Source organism: Hemitrygon akajei, chromosome 31 (assembly GCF_048418815.1).
Source record: "Hemitrygon akajei chromosome 31, sHemAka1.3, whole genome shotgun sequence".
NCBI lineage: Eukaryota > Metazoa > Chordata > Chondrichthyes > Myliobatiformes > Dasyatidae > Hemitrygon > Hemitrygon akajei.
The window spans coordinates 19918288-19924439 of NC_133154.1; positions in this window are offsets into that span (position 1 = coordinate 19918288).

The window sequence follows — 6152 nt, forward strand, 5'->3', positions numbered from 1 at the left end:
CACACAAAACGGACGGTAAAATCAAAGCAGGTCGAGGTTCAGCCCTATATAGAGATCATCACTCATCTCTTTGCAAAGAGTAGCGTAATGTATTGACCTTCTGCGATAGAAAGGCAGCAGCTACCCACAGAATCACTTAGCTAAATTCCCCACTTGCCTTAGTGAGGATCATGAAGAAAAAACGGAATAATAAGATTTACAGCCTTACCCTTGTCCAAAGAAATCCCTCCGTGAATGGGGTAGTTGTCAATCAGTGTCTATCATTTTAGCTTTAAGGGCATCAATAATCCAGATGTTAGATTTGGAAGTATTTAAATTCCAGTGGATCGCAAACTGTTATTGCGTCCCTGTCAGCGTGATTCTTAAAGGCCTATTATCCTTTCTAAAGAAATAAGAGGATTTTGGAGAAGAGTTAAACTCTGTAACAGCTATTTCCCTTTAACACAGCAGAAAATTGCTTGTTACATGCACGTGTTCCCATAGTAACCTTGTTGCCTCCAATCAAAGCAGGACGGAAACAATGGCAGCGGCTCGCTGCTGGGAGTCAGTAGTTCTCTCTCTCTCAGCAGATAATATAGCTTCCTCTACAGCCCGGGACAAAATTAGATCGCTTTATTTTTACCCATGGGACAGTAGGTTGGTAACGTAACACAGCCAGCAAGGACAGGTGAGTCCAGCTGCAGTTTTTGGGCATAATTGGTCTCATCCATTCCTTCAGGAGATCTAGGTGCCATATTTTCCAAGGAACCAGACTTACCCTGAGCCGAGATTTCGTGGTTTCAGAGTTTAAATCATATTGAAGACATTAAGAGGTTATTGAGTCAACGAGTTAGAGAAGACTCCAGCACAGAAATAGGCTCTCTGGCACATAGCATCTGTGTGCCAACCTGTTTTTCTGTCGATTCCCACCAAGACGCATCTGGGCCATAATCCTCCACACCCCGCCCATCCATATACTTATCCAAACTTCTCTTATTTCCATGTGTTCCACACTTGCACCACCCTCTGAGTGAAGAAATACCCCCCTCAAGTTCCCCTTAAGCATTTCACCTTTCACCTATGACCTGTAGTTCAAGTCTGACCCAACCTGGGAGGGAAAAGCCCTCATGTACCTAGCCTACCTATACCTCTCTAAGATTCCCCCCCCCCCCCCGCCCCGTTCTCCTATACTCCAGAGTACAAAGTCCAAACCTATTCAATCTTTTCTTATAAATCCTGAGCCCTGGCAACATCCTTGTAAATTTTTTTCTGCAATTCTCCAAATTTGGCCTCACCAACATCTTGTACAATTTAAACATTACATCCCAACACCTGCACTGTGCACTGATTTATGAAGACCAATTTGCCAAAAGCTTCATTACAAAATGTAGCAGCAAAACATAGAAATCTATGACACATTCCAGGCCCTTCGGCCCACAATGTTGTGCTGACCATGTGACCTACTCTAGAAACAGCCTAGAATTTCGCTATCCCACTCTAAAGGAATTCTAGATCAGTATTTCCAGATCACTTTGTTCTACTGTTCACTGAATTAGACCATAAGATATAGGAGCAGAATTAGGCCATTTGGCCCATCAAGTCTACTCCACCATTTCATCATGGCTGATCCAATTTTCCCTCTCAGCCCCAATCTCCTGCCTTCTTCCCGTATCCCTTCATGCCCCGACCAATCAAGAATCTATCAACCTCTGCCTTAAATATACATAAAGACTTGGCCTCCACAGCTGCCTGTAGCAAAGAATCCCACAGATTCACCACTCTCCGGCTAAAGAAATTCCTCCTCATCTCCGTTATAAGAGGATGCCCCTCTATTCTGAGGCTGTGTCCTCTGGTCTTAGACTCTCCCATCATAGGAAACATCCTCTCCACATCCACTCTATCAAGGCCTTTCACCATTCGATAGGTTTCAATGAGGTCACCCCTCATTCTTCTGAATTCTAGTGAATACAGGCCCAGAGCCATTAAACACTCTTCATATGACAAGCTGTTTAATCCTGGGATCATTTTTGTGAACCCTCTCCGGTTTCAGCACATCCTTTCTCAGATAAGTGGCCCAGAACTGCTCACAATACCCAAAGTGAAGCCTCACTAGTGTTTTACAAAGTCTCAACATCACATTCTCGCTTTTAAATTCTAGTCCTCTTGAAATGAAGACCTACTCTGGTTGTTCTCCCAAAGTGCAACACCTCGCACTTGTCTGCATTAAGTTCCATCTGGCATGTTTCATTCCATTTTCCCAGCTGGTCCAGATCCTGCTGCAAGCTTTGATAGCCTTCCTTGCTGTCACTACATTCCAGTCTTCGTGTCGTCTGCAAATTTACTGACACAATTTGCCACAGCTCAGGCTCTCTGTTTCGGGGTCGACCACGGATGCTGCCTCCGAGCTGTCCACGTTGTTGGTGCAGAACCGCTATTATGCAAGCCATGGAGGTACGATGTGGAGAGCAAGCTGCTGCCGATGTAGCAAAAGCTCCCTCGCTACACAGCTGATGAGTCCAGAGGAATGGCAGAGACCAATGCAGTTTGGCACCAGCGCCGTTGTAGGAGGCGTCGATCAGCACCGAACTTAACGTTGGACTGCTTTAGGGACTCCTGTGCCAGATTTTTTCCTCAGGGTTTACTCCCAAAGCCTTCCTCACGAGTAGGTATAGCCGCAAGACAGCACAGTTTTGAGATCAGAGTTTTCCTTCTCCTAGATGAGCTGCCAACCGCAGCTGATGAGCCCCATCTGCCCAGAGCGATAAATTTTAAGGCACCAGTAACCCAGCTTCTTCTCCTGTCAATAGAAATGGTTCCTCCAAGCTTAGTAGTTAAGCCACATGTGAAGACCAGGAGCTAGACTTGGTTGTCAGAGGCTATTTGATATGCACGCCATTGGGAGCATTTAGTAGATAGTAGGAGCTTATCCACATGTACCACCACAACCCCCTTCCAGCTATAACAACCTTAAAGAATTTACCACATTATCATTTAAGTCAATATCATTAAATCGTTAATACAGATGAAAAACAATAAGGTCAAGTATTCTTCTCATTGTCGTGACAATCCAAAAAAGGTCCAAAGTCTGGAGATGCAAGATATTGTAGATGCTGGAACCAGGAACAACAAGTAATCTGCTGGAGAAACTCAGTGGGTTGAGCGGCATATGTGGAGGAAGGAGATTGTCAACATTTTGGATCAAATCCCTGCAGCAGGATCCAAGATCTTCCCAACTATGGCAGATCGTTTTCAAAACCAGAATTAGTTGTATCGTCACTGATATCTGTCATGAAATTTGATGTTTTTAGTCAGCAGTACAATGCTAGACATAAAAAACTACTAAGCCACATAAATAAATAAATAGATGGATGGATAGATAAATAATGCGAAAGAGGAATAGTGCAGTCATATTCATGGGTTTATGGACTGTTGATGGAGTGGTGGAGTGCACAGTGCACAGCCCTCTGCAGCCTCTTTGATCCTGTCTCCTTTGATCTTGGAGTCTCCTTACCAGATGGCGATGTAACCAGGTGCTAAACTGCAGAGATGACCTCGATAAGGTACGAGACGGAGAGAGTGTCCTTCCATTGAATCGTGGCCAGGCTGTAAGGTGAGACACCGACTGCCTCTCACCATCAGGGGGTGAAGTGTTGTCCCCATCTTATTATTTCAATCAAGGCAGCTGTGGAGCATCTCCCATGGTCAACGTCTCCTGTGCCCCAGCAAGAGCAGTTGCCATGGTGAAGCTCCCCCCGCTCAGGGGGTGCTGTGGCTGGGACAGTGTGGCAGAGCAGGAACGTTGCTCCCGTCAACCCAAACCTCTGCCCCACCACCAGTGTCTCAGAACCCGCGTGGCATCCAGTGATTTCTACAAATCATGAACATTTGCGAAGCCTCGTCATTGCAAAACATTTCCCAGCCAGTGGGTAAGGCCGCTTCTGCAAGGGGTGCAGTCTAGTATTCAACCCACAGACAGCAACACTGTTGGGGACATTGGGAGAACTCGTCATCTCCCTTGAAGTAACATCCTTGGATCTTCTGTACCCAGCCAGGAGGGCAGAGGGGGCAGTAGCACCTTCGGGCAAAACCACTCAGTGTGTCAGGGTCTGGCCCCAGCCATCATGGGGATGAGATGTTACACCTAAGGTTCCGCCCGTCCCCTCTGGTGAGTATTACAGATCCCCAGCGCTTCTTTTACAATAAGCCGGGTAAGGGTAGGGGTTTTTGGGGGGGGATCCTTCTGTCAAGACTGTATTTATACCTTCACCAGTGTCACTGCTATAATAAACCATCTGCACACAGTCATTTTACTGTTAACCTGAACTTCCTGCGCATGACTGGCGGCCATGCTTTCTGCATTACACCGGCGACTCTTCGAAACACCCTCACCGGGTACAAAGTGCCGAAACAAGGGAAAGCTTCCTTCAATGGGGGAGAACTTCCTTCTTTTCTTCCTTTCCCGGTCCTTCTCACCGATCCACACCGTGACTCCTTTAGCACCGTTAGTCCAGTCACTCTTTACTTTCTGCCTGCTCCTCCGTCTCTGGCAGTGTTCAGATTTTCCTTTGTCGTGCCAGTAGCTCCCTCTCGGGTTTCATTTCTGTCAGTCATGCAAGTCCCGGGTGGGGACTCAGGAATGTAGAAGGATTCTTCACTGCTGTTTCTGTAACAATTTTGTTTTACCAGTCAGGGTTGTTAGCCATAAACTGAACCCCCAAACTTGGAGGACTGGTGGACCATTCTTCATCCGTCCTCTGCTCTTTGACCTGTTTGGCATGGGTGAGCCTACCAAGAGGCAAAGCATAAAGTCCTGACTCCAGCCAACATATTTCTCCGGGTTTTTGAGGCACACAATCCTCCAAACCTAATGACAAGGTTGTGGTCCTTCTGGAGGAGTCACTGCTAGGACTGGCAGAACATGGTCAATCGCATGACAAAAGCTTATGTTTGATCCAAACACAAAGTACACTGCAGACACTGTGGTCAAATCAACACATACAAACAAGCTGGAAGAACTCAGCTGGTCGGGCAGCATCTGTGGAAACGAGCAGTCAACGTTTCGTTCCTGACGAAGGGTCTCGGCCGGAAACGTTGACTGCTCGTTTCCACGGATGCTGCCCGACCTGCTGAGTTCCTCCAGCTTTTTTGTACGTTATGTTTGATCTTTGTGTGTTTGTGGGAAGTTCCCACCCACCAGCTTTCCCTATGTCGTTCCTCTTCGCCCGGCCTCTGTCATTGAGCTGGGGACACAGGTACTGGAATCCAGAGCAACATGCGAAGGGCTGAAAAAAACAATCAGCAACTAGTGGAGGAAATGGAAATGAAGACGTTTCAGGTCATCTGAACTGAAAGATAGAGGGGAGATAGCCGGTGTGAATTTATGAACGTTGGGGTGGATTAAGAGACGGCAGGTGATATGTAGATCCAGGTGAGGAATGCGGATGGAGAAGGGGAGAGTGGAGACAGGGAGGTGATAGTGGAAGCAATAAGGGGCTGCAGATAGGATAGGAAGGTGGAACACGGAGCCCAACTCTCCAACTTCAGATAGCCAACAACACCCCCTCTGTCCCCTTTCTCTCTCCTCCTGATCTACCTAATTCTTCCCACACCCACTCCAGCCCCCTATCTCTTGTTTCTTTCCCCTCCACCTCCCAATTCAACTGCCGTCACCCACACACTCCTTCCATAGGGTCTGTTTCCATCTCCCACTTCCCCCCATCTCCCTCCATTATTTGATTCCATGCTCCATCTTCCTCTCCTTTCAGATTCCACCACCTGCAGTCCTTCGTTGCCTCCACCCATCTCCTCCCAGCATTGGTCACTACTTTCACACTTGCCTTCTCCATCTGCCGATCATCCCCCATCATCACCCGGATCCACCTATCACATGCCAGCTCCTGCCTCTCCGCTTCCCCTCACCCCTTTATCCTCCAATCAGTCCAGACGAAGGGTCTGTCCAGTTCCTCCACAGATGCAGTCTGACTCCAGCACTTTGCTTGTTGCTCTCCCACTGGGCCTGTTGTCTGGGCACTTCCATCTGAGGGGAAAATTCTCTCCTTGTCCGTCCATTCCTTATCAATTTAAATACGTCAGCTTTGGTTTGAGGGTACATCCCCAGAAATCGGGCCTTTGTAATTTATCTCCTTTGTGTGTGTGCGTGTGTGTCTCTACAG